This window comes from Papilio polytes, unplaced genomic scaffold, assembly GCF_000836215.1.
Source record: "Papilio polytes unplaced genomic scaffold, Ppol_1.0 DF823731.1, whole genome shotgun sequence".
In the NCBI taxonomy this organism is placed as follows: domain Eukaryota; kingdom Metazoa; phylum Arthropoda; class Insecta; order Lepidoptera; family Papilionidae; genus Papilio; species Papilio polytes.
The window spans coordinates 4,973,045-4,996,716 of record NW_013525473.1 but is presented as its reverse complement, the minus strand read 5'-3'; the positions used below and the strand labels follow the sequence as shown (position 1 = coordinate 4,996,716).

General features: G+C 33.2%; 1 long non-coding RNA gene across 1 annotated transcript in view; it reads left to right on the top strand.

Annotated features, from left to right (window-relative positions):
* LOC106103731 overlaps nt 1-23,672 on the top strand; it is a 51,644-nt gene extending 27,972 nt beyond the window's left edge. Inside the window, exon 3 of the long non-coding RNA XR_001225633.1 lies at nt 23,630-23,672. This is a non-coding gene — a long non-coding RNA (uncharacterized LOC106103731). The remainder of the gene's footprint in view (nt 1-23,629) is intronic.

Sequence of the window (23,672 nt, the reverse complement as noted above, 5' to 3'; positions counted from 1 at the left end):
GGATACCAGCTAAATGCATTATTTTTTAACAGAGCTCGTCGTCATATACCATTAACTTATGTCCCAATTGACATACATGGGTTCTCAACCTTTCGAATAAACATACGATTATCGTATTTGTAAATTAACAACTTTAGCATGGCTCTACAAACAATAGTACAGTCGTGAAAATCCGCGGTTGTTACACATCCGGAAAAATTGCCTTGTCCAATGCAACTAGACAAACTCCGTATCTTTCTAAAAATAACTAATTAGGCAGTAACTAATGAATGGTGCAAACAAAGGGGTAAAATAAAAAGAAACTAAACGACTTTTTTGTACAGATACATGTATAAGCTGCGTTATTGGTTTTTGTTCCGCGTCTCGTTTCAAAATGTTCTAACGATTGTAACTTAGACCGCCACTTTCCTCGACTGTACATATAACTGTGTGTTTAAACCTATAACGTATAGAACCCTTCGCGCTCTCTTCTCTTTAAAGAGAATAGAAACAACGTAATTTTGCATCTCATTTCTTCCTATAAAGAAGGTGAGAGATACACAGTTTTAGCAATACGCACCGTAGTTTACTCGTAGATGTATACAAACATATACAATGAAACAAAAGAATGTCTGTACAATCGTTGGATACAGATGTGGCATGTTTTCCCGTGTCCCTTTTAAATGGCCGGAAGTGTTCATTACGATGTGAGCGGTCGGGTTACATACAATTGGGTACGGCAACATGTTTTAACGAGATACACACGTTTAATGAAACAAATAAAAGGGATAATGACTATATATTTATAACAGAATAATATAGCAATTCATATAATATTCCTAAACTTAGTTCTAACTATGTGTCACAAAAAAAACTTCAACAATATCTCACCAAGAACAGTCCTCTAAAAAATAATTGTTCAGTATCAGTACTGAAGTATTAACTATGATGTTCAGACCGTCGTCTTTCATAAAATATAACCAAAAAGGTATAATTAGTTAAACACATAACAACGCCAGGTGTTATCAAAACGCGCTAAAAAACGTCACGTAAGTAAACGATTCGCTTTTGTTTTCATAAAGTACTACGTAGTTTTGTAAAGCCCGCTACATACGCTCAGTTCTAATTGGAACTGTGGGTGTCTAACTGGCGTTACGGCGGCTAATTTTCAGATTCCTATATAAAAAGAGTTACATTGCTTATAAGATGTCTTAGAAAAGAACTTATTAACTTTGTTAATTTGTTTTACTGGAATATATCTTCTAATTTTATAAAAAGACTAGCTTTCATCCTCATAGAATTTAAAAAAATCTTTATTGTAAATATTCGTCAAATTCTCAAATGCAAATGACAAAATTACTAAAATATCCTTGCTTCCTTAATGTTGGCAGCTTGTATTTTATGGGCCCTTTCCCACGAGAATATAATAGACATATTACCAATATCGTAAAATAAATGAAATTTACTTGCTTTTCCTCACATTTTATTTACCCATTCTACGTTATTATCGTAAAAAGCTACATTTTATATGTTCAATAGTTGCTTTTCATATAAAGAGTCGTGCTAATGAGGTTACATGTGATCTTTAAATAGTCATAAAGCGAAGCAAATGGCTCGCATTACGATAACTGTTTATATACAACGTGTCTGTTTGCATTATAAAATGAACATTAGGACAGTGAATATGCTGTTGTGACTTAATGCGTAATGTGATTTTTTTATTTATATAATAAAAAGGGTACTTTAGACGTGTGTTCAAGAATAACAGAAACAAGTTCGCTATTCAATAGACGAAAAGAACTTCAATTTAGTATGATATCAATAATACTATGTTCATAAACAAATAATTAATGTAATTTAACATTTTTTATTTGTTTAATGTCACATATGTGGGAACATTGTATAGATTCTATTTAGGCTACGTGCAATTGCGTAGGTCCATCATTTATGTATTAGTTTTTTCTATACTAATATTAATAATAAATAGATTTGTACTATTGTATTTCTAAATTATTTTCAAAAATCTTTTCACCATTAAAAAGCTACAATATCAGTGAGTTCCATTGGCTGTTATTTTTTTTATGTCACGCGGGCGAAGTGCGAGCAACAGTCAGTCTATAAAAAAATGTTACTTATAAATTGTAAAATATGTTTAAAATAGCAATACATCGTTAGTATGAAACCACAATATCAATTGCATATTGAATTCGAGGTAACTGACGTTTACAATGGAGTCATTGTCAGACCTCTGCTCCGTTATGATGCAGTACCAACATCCGCTTGTTCATGTTCGTTCCGTGAGAGAAAGGATTGAATGCAATTTGATAAACTGTATAATCAAATGTTCCGGATTTTCGCAAAAGGTAGATGTATTAATACATCATCATCATACATGTATTGCTATTTTAAACATATTTTACAATTTATAAGTAACATTTTTATTCCTCAAACGATGTTTAAAATCTCGCTATATACCTTCTGTTGTAGCTAATAGTTGAACTGCAAGATAATTCCTAACCGTTACTCCGCTCTGTCCCCACGTAAGAATAAATTTTCATACGTCCCACCTTTTAGTCCCACTATCACCAATAAGGTGACAGATGGAACCGTTATGAAATAAAATAAGTTCAAACAGTCCCCTCGTCGCAGAAGGTGAAACTGATGAAACTTTTTATTTTCTGTCTTCACGTGGGGGCAGAGCAGGTAATCCCTATACGTATAGGCAACATTAGTTGTCAGTCAAAGTGTACATTGCTTAGTTTCGCATACACAAGTTTTATTAGTTAAGTTAAAGACGTAGTAGGATTAACCTTCTTAAGTTTTTTTACTATAAATACACGTTCGTTATCGCAGTGCTAAACCATTTTCTTTCTTCGAATAACTCTACTAATTCAAAATATTCTAAAGAAACATCTAAAGGCATATTTCCTTCAACTACGTTACTTTACGTTGTAAAAATGTAAAGAATTTTATACAATTAAGTCCCTTTTGCCCGCATGAAGCTTCTTAAAAATAAACGGTAAAGGAACCTTACAATGTTGCATTTAAAATTCCATGCCGTAGAAAATGTTTGGTTAATTTAAAATTTTTGTACATAGAGAAATTTGCTGTGTATTTAGGAGCCGTTGCCCGCATTTTCTAAGCGAAATTCCTCCACTTTGACACACTTTTGCTCGTAATACACGCTGCTATTAAAACGATAAAACTATATAATAAAGAAATATTAATTTTAAATTTGCAAATGATATATGATGTAAGATTCCAAAGCATATAATGAAATATAAAGGTTACCTTAAATTTATTATGAAAAATTTTAATTATTTTTAATTCAAATATATGCCAGTATTTGTGGTTGCGTTGCATTCACTTTTGTTCAATAAAAAATCTTTAAACTTTTATACAAAGTTGCTAAAAGATGTTTAATTTTGTAATTTTAAAAATGTAAGGAATTTTTTTCAGTTACTGATTGGTTTGTGCATAAAATACAGTCGCATGTTTAATAACGGCCAGCGATAAACCATATTGATTGATGACGTCACGTACGCCGTGTTGCCAGTAATTGAATTACTTATTAAAAGCTGTATTAATATTGATTGCATATTCCACACGCGCAGTTATTTGATTAAAATTGACAATTTCACTGAAAGCAAATAAAAATATAGTAAAAGTTGAGTGTTGTATCTACACTCGACTTTTTCATTCTATGAGACTCTTGTTTACTTTTGAATTTTTAAACGCTTTGCACATGCAGTGAACATCCGAAACGAGACTGCAGTAACGCATTGCGGATAGCATCAGCACCGTTTTTAATTACAACATATTCCGATGTTAATGTTAAATTTTATATGCCATTTAAAAACATACAGACGAATTGAGTACCTCCTTCTTTTGGAAAATCGTTCAAAAATTATGCTTCCCTTTTTCATTCTACACACGACTTTTTTGTATTCGAACTTTGCGTGTCTTCCATTCAGCTCTTCAACTCGTTCATTATCGCCTTTCTAACACATAATTTCATTCATATCATTTCACCTTTGTGTCACTGTTGCGTCTTTACCGAAGAAATGTCAGATTTGTCGTTATATTTATCGACACGTGTCTATTCGCCAGATGACCAAATATCAAATGAACCTTGTAATTATGCAATTCTTACCGCTGCCGCGTCATTCACGACCGAGTGTCATTCCGCAACCGTGTCAAGAGTGACATAAATAGAGCTTTCATAGGGCTACCGCAGATCACGTGAATTGTTCCAATATTTTGTATAATTTCCAGTAACTTGTCTTAAGGATTTTATATTATCTGACCATTATATAATCACATAGGACGTACACTAGTCGTGTATAGATTTACCTACCCTCATAGTTTGTGGCAGCCCTGTTTTTACCTCGTGTACGCTCCACAGGTGACCCTTCAGTCATTCATCTTAGAGCGGTTAATAGTCAATAAATACCGCAGGCATCGTGTAGTTATAATATAAATACTCTTTATATGTTATCTATGATTTGGACATATTAGTATTAACATTTTTGAATGAAAAAGTTGCTTTAACAAATCAAAATAAATCATTTTTCCAGTGAGATCTGCATAATAAGTATATTTTATAGAGAACTCAGTTCACGGTAAAACCAATATTTTATATCTAGCATTTTTAGTAAGGTATTGTTTTCACAAAGGGAGAGCCATAACGTGTGACACATGCGCCAAAAACCTGGCCGTTCGCCAAACCGTACCCGCAAACAAGCTTAATTTTATAACATGCCAAATAACTTAGATATATCTTACTATTTTACTTTTTACTGTTATAAATGCGAAAGTTTAGATGGCTGGATGGATGCTTGTTACCGTTTGTCATCTAAACTGCTGAACGGATCTCCACGAAATCTGACATAGGTGTAGAGGATAGTCTGGAAGACCACATAGGCTACTTACTTTTGTTTTTTTGGTTCAACACGGACTGACTTGGGTAAAAACTAGTATCTGATATAATATAACCCAAAGCATAGTTCGAAAATAATCATACTAATATCACAAATGCGAACGTTTAGATGCATGAATGAATGGATGTTTGTTAGAGTTATGCTAAGCGGCTGAACGGATCTGGATGAAATTTGGTGTAGGTGTAAAGAACAGTCTGGAAGAACACATAGGCTACTTTCTTTTGTTTGTTTAATTACACGCGGACCGAGTCGCGGGCGAAAGCTAGTCTGAAATAACTCTGAGTACAGCAGTAATTCTAATATTTTTAATCAAAGTGTTCCTTTCAATTCAATTTAATTTCGTTTTAAATTGAGTTCTACGTTGAAGCAAATGCAACGAATGGTGCTAATTAAGAGCATGTAATTGCAAGTGTGGGGAAAGTTAGTAATCGTGTGTACAGACAAATTAATTAAGGATGTATTTATCAAAGTTAATTTAATAACAAGTTTAATTTTTCATATATGTACCGCTATTTATAAGAGTTTATAACAATTTACAACCATAAAAATGCAAATACGTAATTACGAAAACGCAATGTTGTGAATAAAATATAAAAAATGTGGGAGTTTAAAAAATACCTCGGTTTTTTGGAAAAACATTTGTGCAATTTAATAACATTTTCTTAATCTTACTTCTTACTAATATCATAAATGCGAAAGTTTAGATGAATGGATGGATGTTTGTGAGAGTTTGTAGCATAAACGGCTGAATGGATCTGTATGAGATTTGGCGTAGGTGTAGACGATAGTCTGGAAGAACACATAGGCTACTCACTTTTGTTTTTATAATTCCACGCGGACGGAGTTATGGGCGAAAGTTAGTTTAATCTAAATTGACGATTGACTCCTGTCTAAAATAAAAACACACCTTTAAATAAGCTATATCACTTTTATTAATTCATAAACTTGTACATACGCACATTCATACATCACGTATTGTAATATACGTCCACATATAACATGAAAAATGTATGTGAAATCCAGACACACCCTAAGGTAGAGTTCTTTAACAAAAGCTTCATACGACACATTGTTAACACATTATTTATGATACCCTAACGAACGTACGCGTCACAGACGTGTTTGACGCCAGCTAATAAATATTATACACCTAGTTCTAAGTTCATACTTCCACTGAGCCGTTAGAGGACAGTCGCTTGCGTTTATTTTATATCATACGTTCGGTGGAAATAAGACGGGCAACTCGATATAAATACTAGCCAGGCGCTAAGTGGATTGAGTCTAAGTGCACGCGCACGCCTACATATGTCTAAACTGTTTGTCTCGCTTTCTATGCGCACATTACTCGATTTTTAGTTGTGCAACTAAACTATTGAATTGGCTGCAAAATAATACTGTTGTGCGATAATTTAGTAAATGACGTGCGGCAGTCTAACACTACCTTCTGTTCACGTAGCATATTGATTGATGAATTTGTCATGTGTTAATACGTCTTGCGAATTGTATGATAATGAAGATTTGTTGACTGTCTGGAGGATAGCTTGTGACGCGACTATTGGCGCCATATTATAAGGAAAATGGCTGATACTGATACATCATTTTTATTACTGTTGTAAAAACTTATTAGTAATTATAGTTCGATTTACTTGATATTTTCCTAGGTTTATGTTATTCATGTCTTGGTATACTTAGGGTCTGTCCCATCACTGGCTGATAGAGGTTCAGATAGCTTAAAAATGTCACTGTCAGATAAGGGAACAAAATCCGATATTTTCGTCACATATTTTACACGTTGTTATCAGACAATTTAGAATTTGGTGCGACAGACCCTAAATAACGTATGTATGTACCTAACAGCTATAATTTATTTACTTGGTGATAATACACTACAATACAATATTGTCATTGAATCTTAACTCTACACATTTACGGCCAAATAATCAAACGACATTTAAATATGTAAGGTTCGGCTTAAATTTCAAAATATATTTCATTTTGACATTGACAGATTAAGGGCCTATCCCACCAAATTGTTGTCTAATAACAATTCAACGTGTAAAATATGTGATGAAAATCGAATTTAGTTCCCTTATCTGTCAGTGGCGTCATTTTTAAGCTATCAGCCAGTTTTTGAAACAAGGAGTACAAGATTCGGTTCAGTATTTTGGCCATTAACTAACATGCAATAATGTGTGGTCACCTTAATTAAACCGCATTCAAATAATTCCCGCATGACATTGTTAATAACAATAACATTACTTCGTAAGTAGGTAACTTATATACTTGATATAATTTAACTTAATATGTAAGTAGATACTTAGGTATTATCCATCTCAATTTAGTTTAATCAAGGTGTTGACACAAACATATTGTTTTACAACCGCGATGTGACAGCTTGTCAGTTGTCACGTGTGCAAAATAGAATGTACACTAAAATGCTTGAAATTGACAATTATTTTATACCTTAGTTTGATAAAATATCGGCTCAGAAATTCATCACTCAATTAATATATGAAAAATGTTAAATGTTTTTCATATTACTTTATGGGCTGTTACTCGACCCTTTGTACATATATACTAATATTATAAAGAGTAATGATTCGTATTTTTGAATTTATGTATGTATGCGATATTTGTAAAAACTACTGGTCCGATTTCAAAAATTCTTTCACCACTAAAAAGGTAATTTATCTGTGAGTAACATAGACTATATCTTTAATTTCACGCGGACGAAGTTGCGAGCAACAACTAATAGTTTATATATTTTTAAAACATCATATGAAAAGGTAACATTAAAAATATCAAAAAAATAGTAATAGAAGCTATCACGTTTATAAATACACCCCATTTCTGTATACGACAGATTACATTGTTAGGACACGGGTATCTGAAAGTGACGGGTCCGCGTGACCTGCGAGCAACGCCACGTGATTTGCCGAGTGCAGTCGTACGGCTTCATGCCTCGTGCCGACTTTAGGCCCCTATCACGTTACACGAACCTTGACAAAAGGACACATGTAAGCCAATTATAATAACGTTATTGTAGAGATAAGCTGGAAATCAAGCAATCTGAATAAAAGAGATTCATGATCAATGATTGAAGTTCTCTTAAAAAATAAGCATTTAAATTCGTTTGCTGCATGTTTTTGGCATTCAAATTAAAGGATTAGGCTTTTTAAGTACCCCGTACCAACTACAAACCTTCACATTTAGGTAGCAACGTGGACAAAATGTAGTTAACTCCTTATAAAGAAGAATTGGAGCAAATTGTCAGTATTAAAAACGGTGACTTAGTTTCCCTCAGCAGTAAAAGGTTTTCAAGGAAAAAAAAACATTGTAGATTATTTCTTCCATAAAGCCAGTGCGAAACAGCCTTATGGAAAGTAAATAAACGCTAAGTGCAAAGGGTTGTACTTAGGTCGATAGCGGGAAACCTGTTTTAGCGATATGCCGTATAACGTTACACCGCTCTAGAAAGTAACAATAAATTCATAAGTATTAATCAGGTAGAGTCTATTACTAAATGATAAATTGACAAAAATATTTCGAAGATGAGCAGAGAAGCTCAAATAATATTGAAAATTATTAAACAAGCTTCATCACTAATGAAATCGAGAAAAACATTTCAATATTATTTTCCAATCCAATTGAAATCTTATAAAGTGGTCGTTGAAAAGTTGACATAACTGCGTGCGTTTGATTGTAGCAAGCGAATTAAATCAAAGCAAATGAGTTCAAAAACCTTACGATTTCGCGACGAGACACGCTCTCCAATACACCGTAATAACACATTACTACAAGAGGCAAGCAGAGACTACACAAAAAAATAATAAAATGGAAAAAGTTGACATATCTTTGTTACCACATATCCAACACAACTCGACTAATCTCGCTGAAATTTTACATAGATGTAGAACACACTAGAGTAGTCTGGAAGAACACGGGTTACTTACTAATGTCCCTCGCGGACAAAGTCGCGGACAAAGCTAGTAAAGCATAATTTAATGTAAATTATTAATCATTGTTGATTTACGTCCAGTCTTTGATGCACTAAATATTTATACAATAGATACAAATAAGGACTCAGTACGATTGAAGAATACTAATAAAAATCATATTTGATTATAATTAGTAATTCAATTACCGAACTCCGGACATCGCAATTCAAGGTTATGAGTTTTTTACTTACTAAAATATGTATTTTTTAACATCTTCCTTATTTACCAATAGTAAAAAGTTACGGCTCATGAATGCGCATGTAAATCGACATTATATGAATAATTATATAAATAAAAAATAATATCTATGTAATCACTAAGACATCGGTTTCATGTTTCGAAGGAATCATTTATTGTTAGGAAATGATTCAGTCATAGTATTTGATTTGATATTTGTTACCAACCCGCACTGGACCTACGTTTGACTATGGCTTAGTCACCCTAACTTTTTATAGCCTTAGATCCCCTCGGTAAGGACTTGTAGTGAGCTGGTGATGATGATGAATTGAATACTTACGAATCATATTTTAAATATATGATTGATGAAGTGATCATGGCATTCCAATCTGGTACTGATTCACATGATTACTGTGACGCCACTTAATATACAGATAATTACAAAAGGAAACATAGTAAATCACGATTTTCAGTGCTTAATATAGAATGAAAAGATATAGGTACACCTGAATAACATATTAGCGATGTCGTGACATGTGTGGCGTCGACCTCCTTTTTGGTCAATTGCGTGCATGTCAAAACGATGACGTAGGTTCCTCTTAAATACGTCAAGTGTTGCTATGTTATGCTTCTTACACATTTAGGGTTACGTTGTACTGAAAGGTTATTGATGGTTATGTTTAGTCTAAATACATCCAAAAGGTACAGTGTCAAAGAACAATTTCTAACCTACAAAGTAATACCTAGGTAGCATATTGAAATTTTCGGAGCGTTCCTCTGAAAACATAGAACTCTTTCTTTTACACACGAGATTGGACACCAGTTTATCTTAGGTCCCACATGACCCTGTCTTCCTTAATAAAAAAAATACTATGTCAGTTTTATAAATCTATTGAAAGTAAAGGTTCGCAATAAGATTGAATATTTTCAAACTGTATCCACTTTACATAGACAACAAAAGAAGTGAAAGAAGATGGGAATAAATCTATAGCGTATTTTGCTAGCAAAGTTTTCAAACTTGGTAAAATATTCCATGAATAATAAAGAGCGACGAAGCGAGAACTTGCGCTGTTGTTTCGCTTGTTACTTGACAATCGGGAGATCGCTCGTTAGGTTTGATACGGGCTCTTTGTAGAAGTCCCTCGTACAGCTCTTCGTATGGTATCACTTTTCTAAAGCTTTTGAAAAAGATTTATTACAATATCTATACTATTATAATAAAGCGTAAACACACACTTCTTTGTTGCCTAAGATGTCGGCAATCACAGCATATTTTCGAATAAATCTTTTTTTTAATAAGAAGCCATACACTTGCGTCACGCTTTAGGCTATATATTTTCACGCCATAAAACTTAGGGGGTAAATATTTTGGACAAAAACCTAATGTGGGAAAGAGACCATAAGTTGCTGCCAACATCAAGGAAGCAAGATTGTCAAGGTTTGTCATGTCATGTAATTTTGACATTTGCTATTGATAATTTGACAAATATGAACAATAAAATAAAATTTTCATAATTCCATGCGGATGAAGCCGCACGGGAACAGCTAGACATTAAATAAAAACAAAATTATACATCTACATCTAAGAGTTTGCGATAGATTAAGATAAGCAGTTTGTATTAGTAACCTAAAATATTGGTATAGTCGACTAAACGGTACTAATAAACAGAGATGTATAACAGCTATTTGCTATACATGCGTGATTAACTGTTACTTACTTTTATCTTAAGTATGAGGAACGGTGTTTAGGGTACATCCTTCTCGGTTTTTTATCCTTCCCTTTATTTCTTTTAAAGGTTGATGAAATAAGAACAAAAAAAATAAGAGTATAGATGTTGCTTGATAGCAATTTCACTGAATTTTAGAGGTAGGTCTTTTTCTACAATCTAATTAACACATTCTGTTATATTATCTTGTATCTCTTAATATAAAGGTATTATAAAAAGGTTTATATCCTTCTTGTTCCACTTTCTTAGCCTAAATTCTTTCGTACAATAGATTAACAACGCGGTCCCGGATTAATGCGTGTAATCCCCGAGATCACCGGCTTGTAAAGAATTTAATCAAAGAAATAAAAGATACAAAGGAGAAAAGGTTACAAGGGCGTTCAAAGCTGTATCCCTCGCTATTACCAAAAGAATCTTGAAAAGAATGAACATCACTGGCTGACAAAAATAAGACAGGCAACATTTTATAAAAAAAAAAAACATCTTTACAGCCAGTATTACAACTGAAAAATATAGCTGCGATTAAAAAGCTATAACATATCTTGGTTCTTTTTTATCTGTTTACATATCTCGAATAGTAAAATTATAAGTGTTTCCCGCGTACTTATTTGTTATGATAAATCACTTTATTTTGCATACCATCTACATTTCTACGCTTATATCTGTCTTCCTTATCTGTTTAGTGAGGTTTGTTTGCTTAGTTTTTATCTGTCGCAGTAGTTTAAGACTAAGTAAATATTTTGTCACAACATGATTACTGAGCTTCGAAGAAACGAATTTAAGAACTCTTTTCTAAAAGGGAAAGCATCTGCAGTTTTCGTGTTATGAATTTCCAAAAGCGTTAAGGATCTCCTCGATGTTCCACAAGAGACTATGTGGCAGCTAGTCTTTGTTATAAATTAAAAAGGCAACTTAGTCGATATCAGTTTGCTTAAAACATGAAAGGGGAAGTACACATTGCAGTAAGCTGTCTAGACATCGAATGAACTCACAAAGCCTTATTAAACACGCTCACGTAGACACGGGAAGAGGTGCTTATCTCACAGGAAGCCGGGCTCCACATTAAAGGGATTAGCCTGGAATTTAGTAGTTTTATTCACGGAAGGAATTTTGTAATATACTCGTATCAAGATAGGATCATGAACTGGCGAAAACGAAATAGTTCATTAAAAAATCAATTTTGCAGTTAATCTGAAGCTAAATTTGTTTTTTTTTTTCTTTCAAAAATTCATTGCCTTGTTTAAAAAACACTTCCTTTCGTCTATTGTTTATGATTAAATAAATCATAATATAATTTCATTTTGTCTGATTTTTATTGACAAGAAACAATTGATATTTTATGGTAAATATTATTATGCGTAGTTCTCCATATTTTATCAAGAAACTCTTACATAATAAATATTAATTATTGCATTATTTATTCACCCAGCGACTGAGCAAACGGGAGTTCTAAGGTTACTGAACTAGCCGTTTACGCGCTGTTGCGTCCACTCGTTCCACCTCTACTGTCCCTTTGTTTATCAGAAACACATCCATAGATTATAATTATAAGCCCTTTCTATGCATGATTTGTACAGCTACCAATATGTTATCTGCTAAAATGAGCTTGAAATATTTGACGGGGGAAAGACTCGGATGTGTAAGTCTAAAAAGAAAAATAAGGAAAATATTTGGTTATCGTATTTATGTACTAAAGTAATGCGATATTATTGTAGTTAATTAATATAACTTTATAAGGAAAATAGAAATGAAAGTTTTAAAGAAACATCACTGTAATTGAAAGATCCATCTAATTTCATCTCATGTAGTTGTTTTCATTCATTTACATATTACAAGTAGAAAATGAGATTGGATAGATCTACACAAGCTTAAAAGTATAGAACTTGTTTCTACTCAAATTCCCCAATAAAAATACTATTACGATCCTGTTTTTCTCAATTTCGTTTGAATCAAATTGTTAGAGAAAATCGTAATTCGTCCCTCCCTACGCGAGGCCTTGACCGATCGAATGGATTTGCGAGATGAATTGAATGGAATAATCTGGAAGTTTCTTTTTATTCTTTGTTTGTTTACACACTTTCGGCTTGTTAGCGTCATCTCACTGTTTACCAATTTTATATTGTATACACGGAGTTCAAATCTAAGAATAACTTTTCGCTTTTTTTATAAAAAAGGTTCAATTTTAATACAGAAAACGTGTATCCAAATTGAAGATAACAGTAAAACAATTTCAGTTTAACTTAACAACAAATTCAGCGACATTTCACACGTACACTGTCCTTACTTTTAAACATAGAAAAAACTTTTATCGATCTCAAAAAACAAAAGATAGTTGAGTGTAAACAAAATGTTGCAACACCGCCGCCATTTTCTATTTAGTATCTGCATCAATAGTCAAAGAAACCGTTTCCCGCGTGGTGCATATTTAATGACGTACTCAACATCCGCGTCGCTTGCCCCGAGCGTGACGCGAATAAATCGTCAACACTTTTTGGGAGCACTTTTGTGTATAAATGCGAACGATAGCGTTTATGAAAGGAAATTAAAATCCCACGCTAGAGATAGCAATCTCAGTTGATGTACAGTCAGAGAATTAAATTCACTGCCCATTCAGACGCTATTTTTTTACGGAAAATTGTCACCCAAGGTATAATCTAACATTGTATGTGCTATGTCAAGTGTTATATCATTTTATGATAAGCAAATGACAATTCACCGGAATGGTTAGGAAATAAACGTCCTCGACTATACAAGGGGAACAACATTTAGAAAGCCATATTTCTAAGTTTACTGGAATTCCCACCAACGTCAGATCATGATCCCAATCACGATTACCCAACTCTCGCTTCTTATCATACGACAATAAAGAGATCTGACAAACCATATAAAATCACAATAGACACTATATTACTAACGTTTTTATTAAAACAACTTAAACAAAAGAATATTTGTAAATAATTTTGGAGTTGATTTTTCAATGCAATAAATTACTTGCAAATTTTACCGCATTCATTTATTTTTACACTCGTATGTGAATGTACAATATTTCATCTCCAAGAGAAATTATAAGTTACAATGGTATGTGATGAGATATTCGATTTACAAATATCCAACGCCATGAATCATAAGAGTAATTGCTTTAATTTGTCCAATCATCTTACATTCCAGTAAAGCATTCCTCCACAGATTAAAAATAATACAGAAAAGCTTCAATAAAAAAATACTTTTTTATCTGTGCAATTCTTTGTTCTGTCTGTATTATCCTTTTTAATTAGGTCGAGGCATGACAAAGGAATCGTTCGTTGCAAGCTTCAATTAAGAGTATTAAACTAGAGCGTATCGTGCGTTGCACGTGTAGGAAATGAATTAATTAACTGGTTATTGCCGGCGGAAGATAACAATTTTAAACAGATTTCCTTTCGTAATCCAGCTGAAACACTGATCGTTTTATGATACGTATTTTTTATCGTCTATCAATTTCTTTATACAAATATTTATAACCTACAAAAAGAGTTGAGTAACAATGAAAGACGAAAATAACCTCAAATCCCTTTGACGTAACACGTTCCTTCACAAAGTACCGTAGACATAAAATGTCTCCTACACAAATCTTTGATTATGTTTTTGGCGCCGAGACGAGGTTTTCTCCCCCTATCTATTAAATCTATTTACACAGGGTCAGCTTACGGTCGACTCTCGCTATAAATCCTTATGCTAGAGAAATAGGGAAAGTTATTTTGTGTGTTTGTTTACTTCAATCTATGAATATAAATTAATGTAGAGAATATTGACATAGCATGCTTAAATTTTGATGTAATCTGTCCTTTCTATCTAATAATAAAAAAGGCATTCGAGAAAATACTGTCATCAAACAAAATCTACACATTGCGTTAACCAGCACGTCAGATAAATCTTCACTTTACTGCCTACTTCAATTTTTGGTAACAACCACCTGTGTACCATTTACAAGGAAAACATGTAGAAATACGGGTAAGTAGATTATACGCCCACAAACTACGCACGTCTAGACAGGTGGCGGTCTTCTCAACTATTAAATTCCCAGAATATTGTGCGATGTTTTAAAACGGAAACAGGGTATATCTGTTTATTAAAGGGAAGTAGGTAAAGGCGTTATTCACGTTATTTTAACAACATTTGTAGCAAAAACAGACAATTAATTTGTAAAACAGGAATCCGATTACCAATAAATTACTTAGGGGAATAATACAAAAGGAATGACTTCTCATTCTTCTAAATCAATCAAACCATATTCTTCTATAGGCCAAAAATATATCGTCTGTATTCTAGAAAGGTTAATAAACTGTATTTAAAAAATATCAATGAGTTTAAAACAATACATGGATATCCTGTTTGCAAAGCATGTTTGATGACATTCTCTGCAAAATTTGCATAACAATGCTGTTTACCCTATCAGATGTTTCCATTTATTTGAGCATATCATAATTGAATTGTTTTCAATCATAATGATATGTAGACTTAATCAACACTCGATGGGAATGAACTTTTTCTCGGGACATAGAATAAACAAATTTATACTAATATAATAAAACATAAACACACTACTTTGTGGCGTAAGATGACAGCAATCACAGCATATTTTTGAAAAATTATTTCTTTAATAAAAAGCCCTACACTTACGACACGCTTTAGGCTATATTTTTTCACGCTATGAAACTTAGGAGGTAATTAAATTGGAAAAAAATCTTCATGTGGGAAAGGGACCATAAACTACAAGCTGTCAACATTTAGGTGAGAAGGTTATTATGGTATTTTGACATTTGCAATTGAGAATTGGACAAATATAAATAATAAAATATTTTTTTAATAATTCCATGCGGATGAAGCCTCACTGAAACAACTAGTGTAATATACTTTGCGTCAGATAAATAGATACTTACCTGACATCAATGCGAAATTATGCCAAATTTATTACTCTTAGTAATTCGCGCAATATAAACGAAAGTTTCACTGCAACAAATTTCTTTCGCAGTATACGTACACTTAAAGTCAAAAGTAGTTATAAATAAAAGGGTAAACAGGTCCGCCAGACAGGAAAGTCGTAATTAAAGGATTCAGAGCACTCCGCCGTACTTTAATACGGTCTCCTGGAAATTGCAGTGCCTACAATTATGCACAGGAGTGTACGCACTACATACATACATAATGTCGCTTCATTAAAAGCTCTCTAATTGCACAACCTTTTAAATGTTAAAAATTGTACTTCACTGCAGTTTCCGTTTTTTAACTAGTTTAGTTTAACTGGTAGAAAACTAGCACTGATTATACCTTTATGACAATTTGAACATTTCAATAGATTAACAACGCCTTCAGTAATAATAACGAAGTAATGGCCCGAGCTGAGGCTCCCGAGGGAGCCCACTAAATTAGTTACTCATAAACGAAGTTTAGGCTAAGCGCCATCTGCGCTCTACCACCTAAAGCCCGGCGAATCTGTAAACGCCTCTTCAAGGCAAACAGTGGCAAGTCTCAAAAAAAAGGAACGATTTAAAGAACGTACACACACGATATCAATAGCCCTAAAGATACATTTCTTCGTATGTATATTGTCGATATTAATTAATTCACCTTTCATGTACCCGGTAAATCAACGTTATAAATATATTGCGGTTACATGCGGGTCGTTGTCACGTCGGCGGCTGACGCTATATTTAGCTTGACGGAACCGTCGCGTCAGTTACTTGCAATTGAAGCTTCAAAGACAGAATTAGCGACTGACGGTGACAATCATTCTATTAGCACGAGGTGTAAACGATCACTAACAGAATGCATGACAAAACAGTTTTATGCAGGCTTCATCTCTAGATCTCAAAACTAAGACAAACTAAGAAACTTATTCAACGAAAAGTTTGTTAACTAATAAAAAGAGATCGGTGACGTCATTTGACTCTGTTGAATCTTACTAATATTATAAATGGTAAAGTTTAGATGGATGCATGTTTGTTAGAATTTGTAACCTAAACGGCTAAACGGATCTCGATGAAAGGCATAAATGTAAAGGATAATCTGGAAGAACACTTAGGCTACTTTCTTTTGTTTTTTTATTCCGCGCGGAGGAGTCGCGGACGAAAGCTAGTTATATTATAACCCTACACACACACTTTGACTTAGAAATGTGAGATGCGCATTCCAATCATGCCTCTATGAAGTCTGTGGTTAGTGAGGTTATGTATTATGCAATTAAAGCTGCCATTGTTTTCAAACAATGCGTTAACAATAGCTTTTAAAAGACTTACGAAAAGATTGAACAGCTGTATCTTTTACATATCTTAAGCTTTTTATGTAATCTAACTTATGTAACACAATGTAGCTTCGTAATACATACTTGATAGGTGAATATTTCTTAGTGCTCATTCTACGAATGTATAATTATCCTTTTTTAAATTACTACAGTTTACCTACTATTTCTATCTTACTAATATTATAAATGCGAAAGTTTAGATGGATGGATGGATGAATGGATGGATGGATGTTTGTTAGAGTTTGTAGCCTAAACGGCTGAACGGATTTCGATGAAATTTGGTATAGATGTGGAGGATAGTCTGGAAGAACACATAGGCTGCTCACTTTTGTTTTTTTTTAATTCCACGGAGTCGGAGTCGCGGGCGGAAGCTAGTATTCTATAAATAGATTAAACGTCACTTTAAAAGTTTTTTTTATTTCAATTTATCATCGTTTTATTTTACACATTCCATTCCTCCAAATATATGAGTCATTTTATTCGTCTCGTCTGTCGTTAAATCCATTATAGTTCGTTTATAAACTGGAAGTGCTTACGACTGAATATTTTCTCGTTCATTATACATTTGCACGCGTCTCTGCTCGGATATTTTGAGATTCAGATATAAACATTCTTTCATAATCAAATGATTGATATACATTTAGACCAGACTACTCCTGTATCCGGAGATATAAAATGAAAGAACTTCGCTCATTTAGCACATAGAAAAAAACATGGCATAGATTATTTTATTACATGTTAAGGCTTTTTCCATTTGCACACAAGTGGCCACGTGTGTCTTGTATCCTTTTTCCACTCTCGTGGTCGCGCGGATGGTAAAAAAGTACCAAGCAGTATGAGTATGGAACCAATATCTCCAAAAAGAAGTCTGTATATTTGTGGCATTCAACGCAAATAACCTGAGCTAGTCTGCGGCACATAATTAGTTAACCGACACGGAGCCAAGAAATTGACACGTTGATTTTTTGCGACGTTGTGTTAAAAACTCGTTGAGCGACAGGATATGGTCGTTGCCGGCGTCCTCTGTCACTCAACTCGTGTGGGGGACGGCGTGTATTTTTGTATCAGCCGCGGCTAATGACGGCAAATTGCCCCCTCCCCTGGTCAGAATACGATCCAGAAATAAACGTCGCGTGTGAACACTAGAAATATCGTACATTAAAACTGTACAATTTATATGAATAATTAATTGTACCAACACATTGTAAGTATGAGTTATTTTATCAAGTTTTCTTCTACAATAGAACTTGCGGCTACGAAATATTAACGATACAGAATAACATACATGTTTTAGTGGAACGACACAAATGTAGCTAACGTTCATTGGAATTCTATAGTTCTAAACTTAACATATGTTCTTTAAACTTTTTACGCAAACAGTAATCTGTCAATTGTGTATATTAGAGGAAGTTTGAGAGCAGCCCCCGTAGTAGAGAAGGTAAGGAGTAAAAGGTTAGAATGGTATGGGCATGTTATGAGGAGGGATGAATCGCATGTTACAAGGAGAACGTTAGATATGAGTGTGGAAGGGTACATCGGTAGAGGTAGACCTAGAAAGAGATGGATGGATTGTGTAAAAGGTGACATGATCGAAAAGGGAGTGATGACTGAGATGACGTATGATAGAGTTATGTGGAGGACAAAAAACTGTTGCGCCGACCCTACGGGAGTAGGATAAGGAGATGATGATGAGTCTGTCAATTGTTATTAAATCAAACATTTAATTATAATTCTTAACTCTACTATTATGTTTCAAAAACTTTCATTTCACCAGTACCACTGACATAAATTCAACTTTATTGTGTGAAACATTCACAATTAGTGACGCAACAAATCCATTGTCAATGCGACGTTCAATTGTAGGAACTAAAATGATGAAATACAAAGTGATTTCCGCGGACATCACCGGATCGCTTGTCCGTGCTCACCAGACCAAATACAATACGGTAAACGAACGGTTATACGAAGCTACAATGTTCTGCTGCATTCTGTACATCAGAAATAAACTACAAAAAATATTGTACAAAAATTAAATTCAAATTAAATGGGTAGGAAATAAAGTTCCTCAACTGAAAAAACTATTTACATGACTTGATTCGGCCAGATGCGGACAATTTACTTTATCATACGTTACCTATATTTATAATCTACAGATCTGTATTAAAACCCTTTTCTATATGACCTGTACCTACTCTAATATAATTCTACAATTCAATTTATACCCCTAACTCGAATGTAACAAATATAAAATGGAAAAAATTTTCCAATATACACAACGAGGTTTAGAGCGAAAATGAGCAAATAGTGAAATAGAAATTCGAACGCCAGACATTCCAAAATGGATGTCAACGTATACGATGGACGTTTTATCAACAAATATTTGTATTTGGTTTGATGTTGCCAGCGGATTGTGCTCTGTCACCACAAATATCTGTTTGTGATGTGCGACTAAGTATTACATAATATTCAATCACTTCAGAAAATTTATTTAAATGTATGCTAGATTTATTTTAATTTTCGATAATAAATTAAGCTTAACATATAGGAGAGATAAATATACGAAATGTGTATTCATTTCCTTACCTTTCATATATACCTTCTTTGTCTTCTTTCTTTTCGATTGTTCTATCGCTGAGTGAATACTTTATTTAGCGATTTCTAGTACACAAGTAAATCAAAACCGGAAATTCATCGGTTGGAGTCGGTTGAGACAACCGTTAGATCATCAGTGCGTCGCACAGCCAAGCCGCTAGTCCGCTACTCTAGCCTACTTAATGCATAATTAACTACCTGATTGAACGATGGACGGCCGCTTACTGTCCACCACTTACCACTGCCACTTACGTTAGTCATGGGTTCGAATTCCAAAACATACGTGAGAATGTTGAGTCATTGGTAAAGTATAGAATAGTGCAAAAGATCTAAACACGAGTATTAACTTCAAAACTGTAAAAAACAGCTGTTACTAATTATGAAGACGTAAGTTAATTAAGGGTTTTTATCATATATCAATATTTAAAATCAAGATGTACCTATATGTATTTCGTAAAAAGATAAAAAATGTTTCGAGGTAGAGATTATGGAGTAAATCAAATTGAGATAAAACTTTCACTGGCGCGTGATTGTTAGCTAAAATGTTTGTTCACATCAATCTTAATATGCGATGTTGGCGACATCGGCAAAGTACAGCCAGCTCGGTGACGTCATCTCTTTAATGGAATATTGTGATACCAACACTATAAAAATTATGAACTTTTATTTATTACGCAGTAACTATTACGAGTACTACACTTATTAAGTTTCTATGTAATAATACAGCTTGAAGAAAAACAATGATGATAGTATGATTAAGCAATCCCAATAACTTTTGCGATAGCTAACGAGAGTAACAATTTTGCGGTGTATTCAATTAAACACTAATATACGTGTTTTCTAACTATTTTCTGTAGTATTAATAATGTCAGGAAAAACAATTGTCATTAGTACCATAGATATAGTAAACTTGACCTTCGTAACAATGTTATTAAAAGTTTTCTTATTTAATTTAGTAGAAAACGTATATAAATACTCTTAAACTTTAGTACACAATACTACCGGAAGTGACGTATTGTTATAGCAACTTCCTTCCATCCATTGTCCTACGAACGTAATACATGTACAGTCAGAGACATAATCAGTTTGCTACAATTGTGGCCGAGCACCACTGTTTTAAAACTGGGAATAATAAATGTGGAAACTACTACCAAAGTTAGCGAAGGCCACATTTTAATGTAAATCAAAGCCTTAGATTATTTAACACTAGGCTGATCCAAATATTATGGCAATGGTGTCCATAATTATTCTACATACTGTACTCATACTCATTATTTGTCGCATCGACTGTACTTTTTGTTACGCGTTCTACCATTGTATTGTAATTCATTCCCATTTTATTCGTAACTCTATCTGGTTACTGATTACTTCGTAAAATCAGTATCTAACAAATAATTAAACTCTGATTTGTAAAACTTTTAAGCTGCGTTTGTTTTTACTGAGTTAGGCACTTAGTTAAGCATTTCCACTAGGATACTACTCATAATAATACACAGTAGATAATGTCAAATCCGTGATATCAAAGTTAGTGATTTGCATTATTTTCACCAGGTTAATCTGAAATCTTTATACCTAATTCTTATTTTAAATTCTGGTAACTGTACAAAAAAGAAATGTGGTAATACAGAAATAGTGTACTATCTGTTGCTTGCAAGTTCCACCACGTGAAATTAAAAAAATAAGAAAACAGTCTTTACTCACTGATAACGTAGCTTTTAAATGGTAAAAGAATTTTTGAAATCAGCCCAGTAGTTATTGAGTTATATCAATACATACAAAAATACAAATCTTTCCTCTTTAAAATATTAGTATAGAAAAAGGCATGTGGAACTGCGTATGACACGTGGCCACACACGTGTCGTTGTCGTTCACGTCACATGCTATTCCCGGGATAGTTTCATGGCACTTGTATGTTGAAAATAAGCCAAAATTCTTTTTAAAACTAGCTAAAGGCTGATTTCTCCCTTGCCAATTTTGTTATACTCTTTAATTTAAAATTTCTCTTGTTTGTGTTAAATGTGAATTCACATTGACATTTTAAAACACATAAATTAGAATGTTATTTTTTTTTAATTTAATTATAAGGTATACCTTAATGATGATAAATTCCTTTTAATAACGCAAAACTAATGATTGTCGTTCCGCCATTACAATTATGACCTCCATTAAGGTCTCTTTAAAGGTTTAAGTTTTTGTGCAACAACTTATTGTTCGCAGTTCCTTATTATCTTTTTCACTTTGATAATTCCTACAGAAAGAAACAAACTTTTGCAGTAAAATTATTTTTACGAACAAAAAGACCAATTCTTTATTAGTAAATTTTGTAATCCTTGAAAGTTATGTTTATCTATGCTTGGAAAGAGCTAAAATCTTTACTACTAATAAAGTATTTTGTGCCATTTTTGTTATGCGTACTGAGAAGTATGCAATAAATGTTGTTATCGTGTACACCGCCTGCGTGCGTCACTAAAAAACAGTGAAAACGCAAGATGTACAAGAAATTGTTACTCACTTATATTTACGATATTTCGGCGTACTTTATTTTTCTTATAAATAAAATATGAATATTTCAGCGTTGAAAGAAGATATTCATTACATCCTAAAGTTACCTTCAATAAAATTTGTTTTGTTTGTTGGAGTGTTTGTACGGGGAAATAAATTAAGATGCACTTCAAACCTTATTACTGAAATACGATGGTCAATATTTTGCCTAATTTCAGTTGTTTTTGATGACGTATTTATTGGGAACATCACACATTATTATGAAAATCAAACTGTAGTTTAACTTCCAATGATATTTATAATGTGTAGTTTTCATGGGAACATGTTATTTAAATTACATTACAAGAATAAATCTTTTTACCTCAGTACTCTTCAAATAAAGCCAGACCTTGCTTTATAAATGTGCTGCATAAAGTTACGTTCAAGTTGCCAAATCGGGAAACAGGCGCGCTAACAACTTTGTTGGTCGACAAAGCAAACCTAACATGCTAGTTACCTCGACATAAATTACTCCATATATTCTGGTAATATGATTTATTAACAAGGTGAAGAAGTATATTTGTAAATAAGGTTATTCAAATTTTCTGAAGTCAACATTATCATTTTCCTATACTATATGTGGTTGCAAGCTACAGCATTTTGTCCTCCGCGTATACTTTACATACGTAATTTCCTTCGTCACCTCTTTCATAAACCATTTCCAATAAAACATGTGTTGTACTAAAATCCTATCATTAAAAACAAATAAAACTACATATTTTGACGAAAATATATAGCTTTTTTATATCTTAGCGAAATCGTGGTTGAAATCACGTACTGTCTGTTTTGTCTCACACAGATTTAAGCGAGATCGTAAAACTGCGATCAGGGGAATACATTCCATCATACTGTCATTGCTAAAATAAACCCTCAAACGAATACATACGTTTTACAGCAGAAGCTAAAATAAATCGATATTTGGAAGAATTGCTTTTGTTATTGTTGTACAACAGGATGTTTACTGTGTGTCGAAAAAGAGATCGCCACAATTTTCTAAAAAACAATTTTTTTACAATTTTATTTCTTGGAACTTTATTTAGCTCTGGATGCAACGTACAATATTGTAACACACATTGTCCTCGTTAAATAAAAATGTTTTCATGATTATTAAACGCTTAATAAATAATTCATTAATTTGGAAACAGTAAACACATTGTTAACTCAAACAACAATTATATAAAGTGCTCAGTAAATAATAGTAATGTGCCATTAGTTATCACATTCTAATCTGTTTGAAAATCGTTGTAGAAATTACTTTGGTAGTATGATGGTTACCAACCAATTTCATCTACTTTACATTCTCGTGAATTCTCTGATGAAGTAGATATTATTAGACATCTTTGTTATCTTCAAGTAGTTTACCTCGATTCCTAATTTAATGTTTTCATGTTTCAGGACGACGTCGCCGCCGGGCGAGCCACTGGTGGTGGGTGGCAAG